The sequence below is a fragment of the Solanum pennellii genome, chromosome 1, assembly GCF_001406875.1.
Source record: "Solanum pennellii chromosome 1, SPENNV200".
In the NCBI taxonomy this organism is placed as follows: domain Eukaryota; kingdom Viridiplantae; phylum Streptophyta; class Magnoliopsida; order Solanales; family Solanaceae; genus Solanum; species Solanum pennellii.
This window is the reverse complement of record NC_028637.1, coordinates 17,358,900-17,375,249: the sequence shown is the minus strand read 5'-3', so window position 1 is coordinate 17,375,249 and position 16,350 is coordinate 17,358,900. Positions and strand designations below refer to the sequence as shown.

General features: G+C 33.9%; 2 pseudogenes; one reads left to right on the top strand and one right to left on the bottom strand.

Moving 5' to 3' along the window:
• LOC107018183 overlaps positions 1–16,350 on the top strand; it is a 158,451-nt pseudogene that overhangs the window by 50,922 nt on the left and 91,179 nt on the right.
• On the bottom strand, positions 5,566–6,087 carry LOC107007856 (annotated as a pseudogene).

The window sequence follows — 16,350 nt, the reverse complement described above, 5'->3', positions numbered from 1 at the left end:
ACAAGTTCATACTTTCTCATCTTCCTTCAGCAGCTTCTCCCCTGACTACGATGCCACCTACGGACTGTCACAAACTTGACGGATCGTCAAAAGCTCCGTAGGTGGTCTCTTCAGCATTTCTCGCTAAAAAACTTCCGCGTTCATCTTTGGACAGATTTCGTGCAAATAAGGAAAAACTTACATAAAAATCAATACAAAAAGGCTTTTGGACACACACAAAACTTAAGGAAAAAGCATTAAAACTACCGTGAAACCATGGTACATCAGTGAAGAATCATTGATAGGGCCAGATTCAGTCCTTTATGCTATGGAGAAAGTGCAACTCATTAGAGACAGGCTTAAGATATCCCAGAGTCGTCAAAAATCTTACGCAAATGTAAGTAGAAGGGAACTAGAGTTCCAAGTTGATGATTGGGTTTTCTTGAAAGTGTCACCTATGAAAAGAGCGATGAGAAATGGCAAGAAAGGGAAACAGAGTCCAAGATATGTTAGACATTACAAGATCTTCAAAAAGGGTTGGCAAGGTGACATATGAGTTAGATTTTCCAGCAGAACTAGCAGCAGTACATCCAGTCTTCCACATCTCGCTCTTGAAGAAGTGTGTGGGTGACCCAGCCTCTCTAGTGCCATTAGAGAGTGTGGCGGTGAAAGATAATCTTTCTTGTGAGGATGTATTAGTTGAGATTCTTGATCATCAGTTTAGAAGGTTGAGGAACAAAGAAGTCCTTTCAGTCAAGGTTTTGTGGAGGAGTCAGTTCTTAGAGGGAGCTACTTGGGAAGTAGAAGCAGCCATGGAAGCCATGTATCCTCACCTCTCTCCTTCTGATTCTACTCCAGCTTGAGGTAATAGTTCCTCTTCAGTTTTTCAGTCATTTATGCGTGAATTCAGCCTTAGAATCATGTTCCCTCAGTTTGTACTTGCATTTGCAATGTATTTGCATGTTCGTGGAACTTAATCAAGTCAGAAACTCAGTCCTCAGTATTTAGTAGTAGGGATTGAAGCTCTCTCCCTCTATTTAAACTTGTTTAGTCTTCATTACAAGATGAATGTTCCCTAGGGGGAGATAATGTAACACCTCATATCTAAAACAGACCAGAAATCAACTTTCAAAATTCTGCAGGTGCAATCGACAGTTACCATCGATGGACCATAGTCTAATCTACGGCTAGTACTATGCATCCATCGTTTGAGTCTGAATCCCCAAAAAATTTAGCCCAGAAAATTTGACAAAGTGTAGAACGATGAATGGACCGTACAGACTACGGTTCTTTAGTCTGTGTCCACCGATCAAGACACTATTTACCCACTCTCTGACAAGAACGATTGACCAGTACGGTCCGTAGATGGACCTACGAACCTTAGGTGAAAATTAGCAGACAGTTAGGAGGAAAAGGTTGTTGGGTCAACTCAAATGATCATAAATCTAAGCACAATATGAATTACGTGTCTCATGACATATAAAAAGATAGATAATTTAATTAGCTTTCCATAGCCATTAAGTTTGCTAAAATCAGACCTCAGAGTAAAAAATTATGCCCGTTTTAGTAAAGGCCTGTCAAATAGACCCAAACGACGGACTGTTTATTGAACGACGGCCCGTCATTTCAAGCCGTCGTCTGGTCTGAGGACAATTAACTCAGGTGTCTTTTGGTCTTTTCCTACTTTGTTGAAACCCTAAGATACATCGTTTTGACCCTAAATTATTAGATTGTAGTCAGTTTAAGCCTAGAAACATAACTAAAACTTACCTAAGTCAAAATCATAATAAAAACATAGAAAATTAGAAGCAAGAAATGAGAAAAAGATCAATAACCCTAGTTAAAGAACGCAACAAGGTTTCAACAGTTCCAACCCCGAAATTTAAATATTTCTCCGTGAATTTCATCACCAGGTATGTGGGTTTCACTAGTGGGTTACTTTCACCCATTGGATCCCTAATTTTCAGCCAGATTCTTGATTCCCATATCATGATTAGACCTAGGGTTTGTAGAACATCAACAGAACTTCATTAATTAATTAATTATATGTTCCAAATAAGATTTCCATGTTATTTTTTAAATTATTGCATGAATTTCAGAACCCTAGTTATGTATTTATTTAGTTCTTGACTTACACATGTTAGGTCAGATATTTCAGTAACATCTTGTATACATGCCTCAGTTATAAATGCATAATTACAAAATTAATTGTTGCATTCTCAATTTGCATTTTCAATTTTGAGCTATCCATTATTTTCACAAACTCAATCATAATTAGTCAATTACATAATTCATTGGGAGTAGCATAATACCGAGTTAGACTAGGGTTCAGCGTACCCAATTAGTCACAGAACTACTAGCAAGTAGGTTGTAAGTCCCCTCTGTGGGCAATAAGTTTAGTGATCACGCTACCATGCCTTTATACCTATGGTACGGTATATTCGATCCTCTCGATGGGGCGTATGAATCGGACTCCACATTTACCACATGTGATTTCATTGTCGGTTATTAGTAGCTCCCACAGTTCAGTTAAAATCTATTGCATTGACCATATTTACATATCAATTATCATTCAGTCTCAGCATGTTAAAAAAATTTCACTGCATCTAGTTAGCTCAGAATTCAGTATATCATGTTTAGATTATTATATTTTCTCTTGTGCTTGTTCAGTTATATTTTATTTCAGTTTTACTCTATCCTACATGCTCAGTACCTTTAAGTACTGATGCATATGTGCGATACATCTCCTCGTGATATAGGTTCATGTTCTCAACATCCAGATCGCGCTTAGATTGATTTTTTATCTCCAGTTCAGCAGATTCAGTGGTGTGTCCTCATTGACAGTAGTCATGATTTTCTTTTCTGTATTTAGTCCTTTAGTTTCAATTTTTGCTATACTTAGCTGGTGCCTGCCCCAGCATTTCTAGTCAGTTTAGAGGTTATTTTCAGATGTAGTTAGTTTCATCTTATTAGTGAGTTAATAACTTCTTTGTATTAAACATATTAGTATTCATATATCTCAGTTTTCGCTTATGAGTATTCCTCATCTTTTAATTTTAAATTATAATTTACCTTCCACATCATTTTCTTTCCTTTAGTATGTTCATGATCATGCCAGCAGGGTTAGCTTGGGTCACTTTTTGTCCTAGGTTCCATGTCCGCGTCATGGTGGTAGCTCGGGGCGTGATACTCGTTCTACCATGTCCCAAAGATTTTGATATTTGAGTATTGTTTTCATACGAATACTCCAAAATTCGTAGTTTTCTAACTTGAAGATGGGAATGAGAGGTTGTTCCACACGAAATGCATTGCCATTATTTGACATGACTCTTATACCAAAGGTATGGAGTAATTAGGCAGGAAAACTTTAGGATGAAACAGAGGTTCAAAGGTTATGAGAATTGTATGCGGAAATGTTTTCTATTCTGAAGTATATGAAATAACAGCAAATAAACCTTTATATAGACTTAAAATAACAAACTATTAAGTCATTAAATAACCATTACTTCCATTAATTAAACAAGTAATTACTAACAAATACACAACTAGAAAGTATTGTACAATGATTAGCGTATTTGCTAACAACTAGCCCTAGAATATAGGACACTACTAACAAACTTTATTAACATTGTCATACATTGAATCAGTATTCAACATACCATACACCTAATATTTAATTACGTATACCAAAATATCAAAACTTCAAATTTTAATATGGTACATCAAAGAAACAGAGAAGTAAATTAGAGAAAAAGTTAACGAGAACACTTAATGTTTCAACACCTTATATTGAGGCACCATACAATTCTATTAATAAAATTATTATCATTAACACCATTGTGATCCATTTTTTAAAAAAGGACCTGTAGATTTAGTTTTTTCATTCTTTTAAATTAAAACCCACGTAATTATTTCCTAGTTTCTATGACAAGGACCTATTAAAATAGAAAGTAATTAATTATACAATCTAGTAGTGAAGTAATCAATTCTATAATAGAGTAATCTCAACGTGTGACTAGTTAAATTTAAGATTCTTAAATATGTATAAATTGAATAGGTATTCATGGCATAAAGTGAAATTCTAGAGTAGCATTAATGTGACCTTACAATAATGAAGACGTTTGACCGTGCTGATAGTATATGGCTGCATCAGATATAGAATCTTAGCAAAACAAGACAACAATTTTGGAGAAAATAAGACCTTTAATGCATATGGTCCAAAAGGTATAGGGTCTTAAGCAAATTGCAGACTTAGTCCATCATTATCAACTCAAGTAATTGTCTAACCACTACCCATCAATTAATTAAGTATAGTTATTGAGTAGTTCAAAATTTTCAACCATTTTCACCGACCAATCATAAATGACTAGGGAAAACTATCAGGAGGGGTAAAATGATAATTTTATAAAAGTTTGCAAAAATGACCTTGCGGATCATGACAAAAAAATGTACCTACATTTCATCATTAATTTCATATAGTTCAAAAGATAAAATGCTCAGACACAAACAAATCTAAAGTGGTACAATCTAGACATATATAAGTTTTAGAATTTGTTTGCAGAAACACACATGAAAATAAGAAAATGAGATCTCTTGTCTTCTTATGATTTGAATGAAAGAAAAATATCTTTAAGATCTCTTATGTATAAGGAAAAAAGGATATCTTATAAAAGGACGTAAAACTATTTTTTCATAAAAGACTAAAAAAGACAAAATTTATGATAACAATATAAAAAATCAATCTTGAAGTTCAAACTGTACCATATAGATCATTGATAAGAATGAAACTGTTGAGGTGATTTTAAAGAACGATTGCTTTTGTCTATTCAAACTCATATATATGTTTCTACTGCCACGCCAATATCAAGCTAAAAAATATGTACCATATGACTTTGTATATAATTGTCTTATTAGGACGTCTCTATTTACTCGATCATGTTTGAAGCTAAAGCAAGATTACTATTACTTTGATAAGAAAAATGGTATCATCCTATTCATTTTAAGAATGAATTTACATTTAGTGAGAAGTGCACAAAATTGACCTAATGCAACTATTCTAATTAATTAAGAAAATGAGTACCAATTTATGTCTGATATAAGGAAAAATGCAATGAGTAATTCCAATGAAATTTCTAAGTCAAGCTCCTCACGATATGTTAAGGGAGCAAAGAAGTAATAGCTTCATATAAATAATTTAGCTTTTCAGAAATTGTTTGAAATGACTATTTTACAGAAATCTTTCAATTACTTATTTTACGATTCATGTTAAACTATATTGAACATTTTTGTTGCATTAGAAATATATTGTATAAATTTTTTTTTATGACCAACGATTGTTTATCTACCAAAAGTATCACTTTTAGATAATTTTTTTTAAGAAAATCTTTACAAGGAATACAATAAAAATAACTCCACATCATCAATACACACGTCATACTTATTCATCTGCCTCCAATTGATTAGTTCAACAACAAAAAGAACATATATGGTGTATTTTCACAATGAGAGATTGGAGAGCATAAACCTATGGAAACTTGAATCAATAAAGTAATGAAACATATATGGAGTTGCATGTCTTTGTCTTCCTTAATGGTGGATGGGGTCGCTTTCATTCGGTGGCGGCTTAAGAATGTTAGTCAAAGAATTTGGACCTTTTATTTTAATGGCTACCTTGTCATAAGCCAAAGCCACTTCATCCGCAGTGGGAAAACTTCCCAACAAACGTTCTTTATTCATTGTTGCATCTCGAATCTCTTAAACCCATCTTCCCAATTTTCGTTGTCTAACTGCCCTGTACTTCTTTACATTTTCTTGGTGCAGTTTTGTATCTTTTTGTCTTTGGAGGATACTATTTTTGAAGTGACCTTGGTCTTTCCATTTTTTATGATAATTTCTTTGCAAATCTTTTTTTGTCGTTTGGACTTCTCACCTTGATGATTTTCCTCCTCAACACTAGATGAGTTTGTGGTGTCAGTCTGTTATGTCAATACGTACAACACGTGGAAAGATCACAGAACAATCGCCCAGTGGATTGGTTTTTTTTCTTCTCGAAACTTTTGAGTGCTTTTTCACTACTTCATTTTCATGAAGCTCATCTCTAAAAGCCATTGCTTCAGGAAAGAGAACAAACCAAAAAAGTACAATAATTCCATTAAAACGGGCATGTATATATGCTTCATCAATAATAAAAATATTTTTATTTATGTATTCTATATGTCAACTTGATTATCTGATTTTGACCTAGCACATAAAGCTTAAGACTTTGCTCATTATTATTAACTCAATTAATTACATGTCTATTACCCACCTATTAACTGAATATAGCTATCGAATAAATCAAAATCTTCAACAAACTTTCCGGACTAATCATAACTGACCTATGTCTCATGAAAGGATGTCCTTGACAATAAATTCATGTCCATGTGACTCTAGCACTTTATACTTTTTAGAAATTACATGGTAGGTTAGTCGAGTATAGATCTTTCACCACAAATACACCTATTAGACTTATATCACCTTAACTTTACCCTCAAATCCCTATTGATTCAAAATTCATGACTACAATCCTTACTTTCATGCCCACAACCATCAATTACCCCTAGATTATGAGGCATTTGAATCACAATCTTTATTACCATGTGAATCTAGTCATAATTCATCAAAATTTTCAAATTCTATGATTTACAAGTTATGATCCATCATACATAATAAAGTCTAGTTTAATTCTTGTCTATATGTTCCCTAATCTTGAACTGTTACTACACGTGGCATTAATTTTAGAAGATCAATTCTAATTCTTCGATTACACCTTTCCTAGCATAAACTGCCAAAATATAAAATTCATCAATAGGCTAGGGTTTACCATTAAAATAAAATAAATTCATCATAATATCATAATTTGTTTCCAATTCAATCATAACTAAGTATCATCAACTCTATTGGAATCAAAGTTTAACACTACCCACAATGTAGGAAGAAACCCTAGCTAGAATTGCGTTTTGACTTCGCAATTGCAGGAAAACTTTGGGGCTCTATGGGTGGAAGAACCATAGATGAATAAGAAAACATACCGTAATTAAAATTCCCAACACAACATTGAAACAATGGAGGAAATCTGCCCGTCTTACTTCTCTTCTTATTCTTCACTTCTAGATAGTGAATTATTTGGATAGAATTTGGGCTCGTTTTGAGGTCTTGGAAGTATGATTTTATTTAATTTACTTAGTTTAGGGGTCTATTAGTCTTATATAGGTCGTTTGATAAAAAAAAACTAAGGGACCTCCTTTAACCCCTAACTAATTTCCAATTAACCCCTAAGCCCTCAACTTACAAACAAAACTCTTAATTTGACCCCACTCGTAAAACCCTCATGCACGGACCGTGTATGGGTCTACGGATGATGCTGCACCCTCTTGAATGGTGATATGAGACTAAAAATTGCATAAAAGTGTCGTACTTGTCCTATGACCCCAACCCACGGGGCGTGAGTCCATCTACTAGTTGAAGGTGGCTTCTTTTTGACAGCTTTTGGGGATTTTCTAAGGGTCCTCCTCAAGGACCCCTTGGGTAGTCCCTAGTGGTCATACCTTGATGCCCTAACCCTAAAACCCTCATTCTAAGTAGTGAAATCACTTTTACGATTTTAACAATCATACCAAACTCTAAAACTCTAGAACAATGCTCTAGAACTTTCTAGTTTATTTCGCTAAATTTGAGCCATAAAGATATCTCCCCCTTGGGATCATTCATTCTCGAATGATGATTCTAACCACTCATTTAGGTCACCTTTCTAAAATTGCAGACCATCATGCATGCAATACATCCAAATGCACACAATCAAGGAAGAAAAATTTAATTGGAAGATAAACATATTTAATGCAACAGAAGGGAGTAGGAACTACTTCTAACAACTCAAAATGAGTGAACTAATACGTTTACTCATTTAAAAGATGAACTACATTCTCCTAACTAAAACATGATCAACACACACTCATGGATCCTAAATGCAATTTACTCTAAAAAAGGGTATTTATTAAAGGAGAAATCTTTCAACACCTAACTAAGGTATGTTAATTAGTTCGTCTCATGAAGTTTATATGAAACTTACTCAAATACAGCACAACATGAGGCAAAACAATGTAGATAAGTCATTTCTATCAAGACCTAAGATTTTTTCATGAACATGAACATAAGGGAATCTTGATAATAGATAAACACACAATAACCTTCTTTTTTTGGCACATTATCTTCCCCTTGGGAGTAAGCCTCTATAATCACTTCTATACATCATTCATGCTAAAATTAACTTCAAGGACCAATATAAAATGTAACAAAAGACATGAAATCTATAAATTAATAAAGCATAAAAAAAATGTTGAAGGTAACATGAAGAGATTACTCTTGATCTTCTCTAGATTGGAGGGCATAAAACTTATTCTTCTTATGTCAACATTCATCAGGACCACTAGAGACAAATTTATTATCCTCCCTTCCCTTACCCTTAAGAACCATGCAATCTCTAATTTTTTTCCCATCCTTTCCACACCCATAGCAACCATCCATGCAAGTAAGGAACTTACTGAAGAGTCCATAGTTTCGACTCATTAGGGATCTATTTTAATAAATTTAGTGTCCTGAAATACATATTTTATGTCAATGTAAATCTTTAAATTTCAAGTATTTGGATTAAGGAACAAAGCATGCACATTAATGAGCACAAACGAATAAGGCAGCCGAAAGAATGAAGAAAATAAGGCCTGATGATCACCTATCTCATTGGGAAAGTCTCCAAATGGACATGATATAGCCTAAAGTTCTAGTATGCTAATCCCTCGAGGATAAAATCAAGTCAGCGATAGAAAAGTGTAGTCGGTGACTCGCTTAACATTTCCACGATGTAGTCGCCCAAACTTAAAGATTTGAAGATACTGAAGGTAAAAGCAAAAAGGCGACGGAATTGACCAAAGGACTGGTCACCGAGTGGATCGACGATACCAATTCATTGCGCTGAATAATCCTTCACAACATATTTCTGGCGACCATAAATACATTTTTTAGTTTTCAGTTTAGTATCGATTGATCTATCGTTCTATCTAGGCTTTAATCTAGAATAAGAATTATCAACTTGGAAGTTTAGAACGGAGTTTTGAGAAAATATTTACCTTAGCTTTAAAGATTTGAAGATTGCCATTTTTGAGAAATTTGAAATGGGTGTTGAAGATTCGTCAAATTAGACCTTTGTAAAGATAAAATAAAGCTTACTCTGTTGAGAGAAACACAATTTGGGGTTAACTTCTATATTTTTATGATATCTAGCTAAGCCTTTAATTCTTGGGATGTGATTGTGCGATAATGGGATGATTTAGCTGCTGGGTATTTTTGATTGATAAAATAATTGCTTTACAAGAAATTTTTGTCTTTACACATAAGAGATCTTAATTTTTAACTAGAAGAGATTTAAAATGGTCATTTTCTTCTATTCAAATTGTAATAGGGTGAGAGATGTGAGTTTTCAAATTTTTACACTCACCGAATTGAATTATATATCCTTATAAAGAATTAGAAAACCATTTCTCTCAAACTCACTTAAAATCCTAGATTTTTCTTTTGTTATGTTATTTCTCTAGAGTTTTAAATAGAAAACTTTCCACGCGATAAGGATGTCATAAATCCATCAATGAATTTCATATAGTTCAATAGATAAATCTTAAAAAAAAAAATATCAAACCTTAAGTAGTTGAATCTACAAATATGTAAGTTTTAAAATGTGTTTGTAAAAACAAATAGAGAAACAAGGAAATGAGATTTTTTGTCTACTTCCAATTTGAATTTTAAAAAATGTCATTTTCTGATTTGTTATGTGTAAAAGTGAAATTTATATCTCCGCCATAGAAATTCATATGTCACACATAAATAACTCCAAAAATGTAACTTGTGGTCCTGAAAAGTAAAAAAAACATAGATTTTAGCATACCTTGAAAATAAAATCGAAAGCTCTCAAACTAATCAGTAATTATGATCTTTTGTCTTTTCTTTAAATATATTGCATTTTATGGTCATTTATATAATTTGAACTTTAGTAATCATTGCTGTGTACAAATGGTAAGAAATTAAAATTAAAATAATTATACTTTTATAATTTGTTTTTTTTTCACTTGTCATTCTTATCCATTATCATATGTGTGGACTTAAAAAAAATCAACATTAATAATTCATTAAAAATTCATTAATGTTTCATTGAACTTTTAAAAAAGACCCATCTATGTTATTCGTTAAAAATTTAGCTCATCTATGTCATTTTCATTTGAGAAGAGGCTCATCTATCTCTATATTATTTAATGGAAAAAACTTTCGATTATGCAAAACTATTTTTTACACATGGTTAATTATGATTCAACCATGTCATTGATTAAATTATTCTTTTTAAGAACAAACAATAAAATATGTCATCAAAAACTAAGAAAAGGTTCGTCTTTGTCATCCGTTAATAGTTTGGATCATCAATGTAATTTCAGTTAACAAATAATGACATGAATGAGCCTTTTCTCAAACACAAATAACATAGATGAGCTACACTTTTGATGTATGACATAAATAAGTCTTCTCTGAAAGTAGGGATAATGCACAAGTACCACCTCAACCTATGCCCAAAATCTTAGACACACTTATACCATAATAAGGTCCTATTACCCCCCTGAACTTATTTCATTAATAGTTTTCTACCCCTTTTCGGCCTACGTGACACTATCTTGTGGGCCCAATGGGGGTTGATTTTTTTAGGCTAGTGTCACGTAAATCGAAAAGGGGTAGAAAATTACTTATAAAATAAGTTCATGGGGGTAATAGAACCTTAGTATAGTATAAGTGTGTCTTTAAGATTTCGGGTATAGGTTAAGGGGGTACTTGTGCATTCTCCCTTGAAAGTATGATGACATATTTGACCCTTTTTCCAGAACTAGATAACACTTGTAATTTTGATTTTGTTCCAAATTTAATCAGAGTTATCTTAGCATATTGTCTTCCTTTATAAGGCAATTATAATATTAATACGGGGTAAATTTCATATATGATCACGTAACTATCACATTGACGCATTTCATGCATGGCTTTTATTATCGACAACGCAGTAACAACAGTCAAGTATCCAAATGATCAGAAGAAAAAGAGAAACTGGAAGCATAAGCTCAATCAACAAAAGAAAGTTGATCTTGATTGGGTCGTTTTTCTTCATTGGTGGCTTCAAAATGTTTATCAAAGCATTAGCACCTCTTATTTCTATGGCTACCTTGTCATAAGCCAAAGCAGCTTCTAAAGCAGTGTCAAAACTTCCCAACCAAAGACGAGTTCTCTTTCTTGTGTCTCAAGTCTCTGCTTCCCACTTGCCTCATTTTCACCGTCTAACCCTCCTGTACTTATTCACATCTTCTTGCATCAAATTTGAATCTTTTTTCTCTTTGGACTTCTTCTTTTAATTGACCTGTGTCTTTCCATTCTTGATGACGATTTCCATTACACGCGTCCTTTCATGTCCCTCAAACTTTTCTTCTTCATCCTTATCTTCCTCGTCACTAGGCGAGTCTGTTGTGTCATGGTCTGGCACGTGAATACGTACAAGACTTGGAAAGACATAGGAAATTTTTTCCACATGATTGCTGGATTTTTTGACTACGTCAATTGCTTAGGGTTTTACAAGTCCTCTTTTACATGAACCTCTTCCTTGGTGTCACGCCCCGAGCTACCCCCGAGACACGGACACGGAACCTAGGACCACAAGTAATACCAAGATAAACCTGCTGGCATGAGCATGAGCGTACTAAAGATAATAAATTGAATGCGAAAGCTAAATCATAATTTAAACTGAAAAGATAGGGAATACCCATATTCTATAATTGAAATATTTGAAAACAATGAGTTTAATACAAAGGAAATATTAACTCAATGCGAAGCTGAAACTAACTATGTCTGAAAAATAAGCCTCTAACTGACTAAAAAAATGCTGGGACAGGCCCCAACTAAGGCTAGAAAAAACTGAAACTAAATGACTAAAAGATTTAAAACAAACTCATGACTATTGTCCTTGAAGAATGAGGACTCTCCACTGAATCTGCTGATCTGGATATCGGGAATCGATTTAAGCATGATCTGGATGCTAAGAACCTGAACCAACATCACGAGAAGATGTAAAACACATATGCTTCAGTACTTGAAGGTACTGAGCATGTAGGTTAGAATAAATATGAAATAATACATAACTGAACAAGCACAAAACCAAGCATATAATCTGAACATGATATAGATTTTTAATGCTCAGATAACTTAATGCAATGACCAATTTATAACATGCTGAAACTAAATATTGGATATACTGATAAATGGTCAATGCAGTGGAATCTGACAGGTCTATGGGAGCTACTAATAACCGTTAATAAAACCACATGAGATAAATGTGGATTCCCGCCCCATCGAGAGGACGCAATATACGTTGCCAGAAGTATAAAGGCATCGTGTCGTGAACACCAAACTGATGGCCACAGAGGGGACTTATAACATACTTGGCTAGTAGTTCTGGGAATATTGGGTACGTTGATCCCTAGTCCAACTCAATATTAATGCTACTCCCAATGAATTATGTAATTAACTTATTATGACTGAGTTTATGTAAAAATACTGGATAGTTTAAAACTGAAAATTCAACAACTAATCTGTTAATGATGCTTTAATAACTGAGGCATGTATAACTGAATAGCGGAAATATTGCACTTCAATAACTAAAGAAATACATATCTAGGGTTGTGAAGTTCACGCAATAATCTGAGTAATAACATGGTAATCTAATTTGGAACATATAGCTAATTAATTCATAAAGTTTCATTGAAGTTCTATAAACCCTAGGTCTAATCATGATATGGGAATCAAGAATATGACTGAAAACTAGGGACCCAATGGGTGAAAGGAACCCACTAGTGAGATCCCACATACCTGGTAATGAAATTCATGGAGAAATATTTAGATTTCGGGGCTGGAACTGCTGGAACCTTGTTGCATTCTTGAAGTAGGGTTCTTGACCTTTTTCTCCTCTCCTGCTTCTAATTTTCTAATGTTTTTGATTAATGATTTGACTTACGTTAGTTTTAGTTATGTTTCTAGCCTTAAACTTACGAAAATCTGATCATTTAAGGTCAAAATGACGTATCTTAGGGTTTAAACGAATTGGGAAAAGACCAAAATGCCCCTGAGCTACTTGATGTCGTACCAAACGATGACCTAGACTGACGAGCCGTCATTCAATGGACGGTCCGTCATTTGGGTTCGTATTTTGGGTTTGTTCGATAGACCTTTACTAAAATGGGCATAACTTTTTACTCTGATGTCTGATTTTAGCAAGGTCGGTGGCTATGGAGTATCTTTTGGTAGGTCATGCGACACCTAATTTATTTTGTGCTAATAATTATAATCATTTGAAGATGACCCAACTGTATTTTCCTCCTAAAATGCCTGCAAATTTTCACCTATGATCCTTAGGGCCATCTATGGACTGTGCTGGTCAATCATGGTTCTTGCCAGAGAGTGGGTAATTGAGGTCTTGATTGACGGACACAGACTACGGACTGTAGTCGGACCTATGGATCATAGGTTCGTCCATTCTTTGACACTTTGTCAAATTTTTTGGGCTGCGTTTTGGGAGAGTTTCAGTTACAAAAGATGGATGTGCAATACGGGCCATTGGTCAGGCTACGATCCGTCGATGGTAACTGTCAACTGCACCTGCATATTTTCTTAAAAGTTGATTTGTAGTTTTTTCTAGATACGGGGTGTTACACTTAGAGGCCATGCTTCATGAAAAGGAAAAAAAGGTACATCATACTGAACATGCATACACTTCATATATGATTAGAAATTCTTTTATCAATATGAGGTGATCGTACCCTACATCTCTTCAGAAATAGCTACAATGTACTTAGCTTCAGATGTATATCAGGTTATTGTTTCTTACTTCTTTGAGCTCTAATATATTACTCCTGACCCACGATTAAAAATATGTGTTGAAATGCTTCGTGTATAGTACATTAAAATCAGCATAATCACAAGCGTGAACCTACATAATCTAAAGTTAAACACTTGTGAAGACCAAATTCCATATTCCATAGTTCAAGCAACAAAATGCAGAACTCTATTTGCTGCTCCAAAATGAACCTTTGAAGGTTGTTGCATAAACTTGGATATAACACCACCTAAGAATGCAATATTAGGGTGAGTATGGGTTAGGTAAATTACACGTCCAACCATTCTTCTGATACTTTTAGCATCATCCATCCCTGCTCCATCATTAAGTTGCAGGTTTTCACCAACATACATAGGTGTGGCAGAAGGCTTTCAATTAAGCAAACTAAACTTAATGAGAAGATTTTGGCATATTTTATTTGTAATAGAAATATTAAATATTCAGCTTTATGGACTTCAAGGACAAGAAAATAATGTAATAACTCCATATCTTACATCTCAAACTCATTCATCATTTGAGACTTGAATCCATCCACCAGAGAAATAGAAGAGCTAGAATAAATGATAACATAAATATAAAGGCAAACAATGATGAAGACATTACCTTTGTTCTTTACATACAACATGGGTTCATTTTCACTTCTCATATATCCCTTTCAGTGAAAATACCCATTGATTTTGCTACATCATGCGCGAGTGGCTACCTTCAAACAAACAGTACCTTTTTCAGTTTATAGACCTTTATTTCATCACGGTTCTTTATAAAACCTTCTGGTTGTGCTATGTAGACCTCTTCTTGTAGTTCTCAATTTAAAAATGTCCAGTGGACATCAAATTGATAAACTAGTGACTATGCAGACAACGCTAGAACAAGTATAACAGTTTCAAATCGAGCAACCGGATAAATTATTTCTTCAAAATCAGTACTATATTGTTGTGCATATTCTTTTTCCAAAAGATGAGTGTTATGATTCTGCAGGGTCCCATTCTTTTTGGTAGAGTTCATCTCATCTAACATCGCTCTCCGCTACTCTTTCATTTTAGACGCTTCTCCATAATGTGTAGGAACTGACGTTGCAAAAGAGAATTGACATGTTGTATACATGTTGTTGGCGTACTTGGCGTTCAACTTTTTAAGCCTTTTTGATATTCTTAGTGGAATTGGCTCATCTGAAGACTTTTTAAGATTAGTAGATGAGGAGTTTCTGCTCCCTGAAGCTGAAGAAAATAAATCTTTAGAAGTGGTACTAGATTCAGCTGTTGTAGCTGTAGGAGTTGCCTGCTGAGTTTCATCAAAAGTGATTCCAGTAGGCATAGGAAGTTGTTCTTGCATCCTATCTTTGCTTCCACTCAAATTCCAACTTGCCATTTCATATAAAACTACATCCCTTCTAATTAAAATCTTTCTACTAAGAGGGTTATACAATATATATGCTTTAGCTTGTGTGCAGTAACCAATAAAAACATAATTTTCAGATTTTTCACCCAACTTATGACGAAATTGGTAATTTACCAAAGCATAAGCAATACAACAGAAAATTCTTCAATAACTTACAAATGGTTTTCTACCCTTCCAAGATTAAAATGGATTTTGATATATAGCAAACTTTATTTGGAGACAAATTCAATAAATGGACTGATGTCGTTAAAGATTAAGCCCAAAATTGATTTTGAAATCCCTTCTCTTGCAATGAATACCTTTTCCTCATAAAATATATTACTCCTTGGACAATAATTCACGACCTCTATATGTGGGAAATATAACTATGCACACACCACTTTGCTTCTTAATCTGGCTTTAAAGTACTAGAACTTTGAAATATTTTTGATTTGGTTTCTAACAAATAGACCCATCTCATTAGACTACAATCATATGTTAATAGGAGAAAATAACGACGCCCACTAAAAGATGTAGTATGAATAGGTCCACATAAATCAACATGTATTAATTCAAGACAATTTGAAGTCCTCCAAGCTTTTGCAACAGGAAAAGATCTCCAAGTTTGTTTTCCACAAATGCACCCTTGACACAATTCAATAGAACCAATTTTTGGTAGTCTAAGAACCATACCTTTGTCAACTAGAAATTTCAGGCCCTTTATATTGAAGTGACCATAATTCAAATGCCACAACTTCGACTCATCATTTGCAGTTGAAACAAGCGTAAAACATTCCATGTTGGAAACATCAAGCAGAAACATCTTGTTTGATATCATAGTGATGCGAACCTTTTTGCCTAAATTATTGTTGGTAATGACACAAGCATCGTCATCAAACAAAAGAGAATGCACATTGTACATTGGTTGTCCAACACTAAAGAAATTGTATCCTAAATTAGGTACGAACTGAACGATGTTCAACATTTTTACT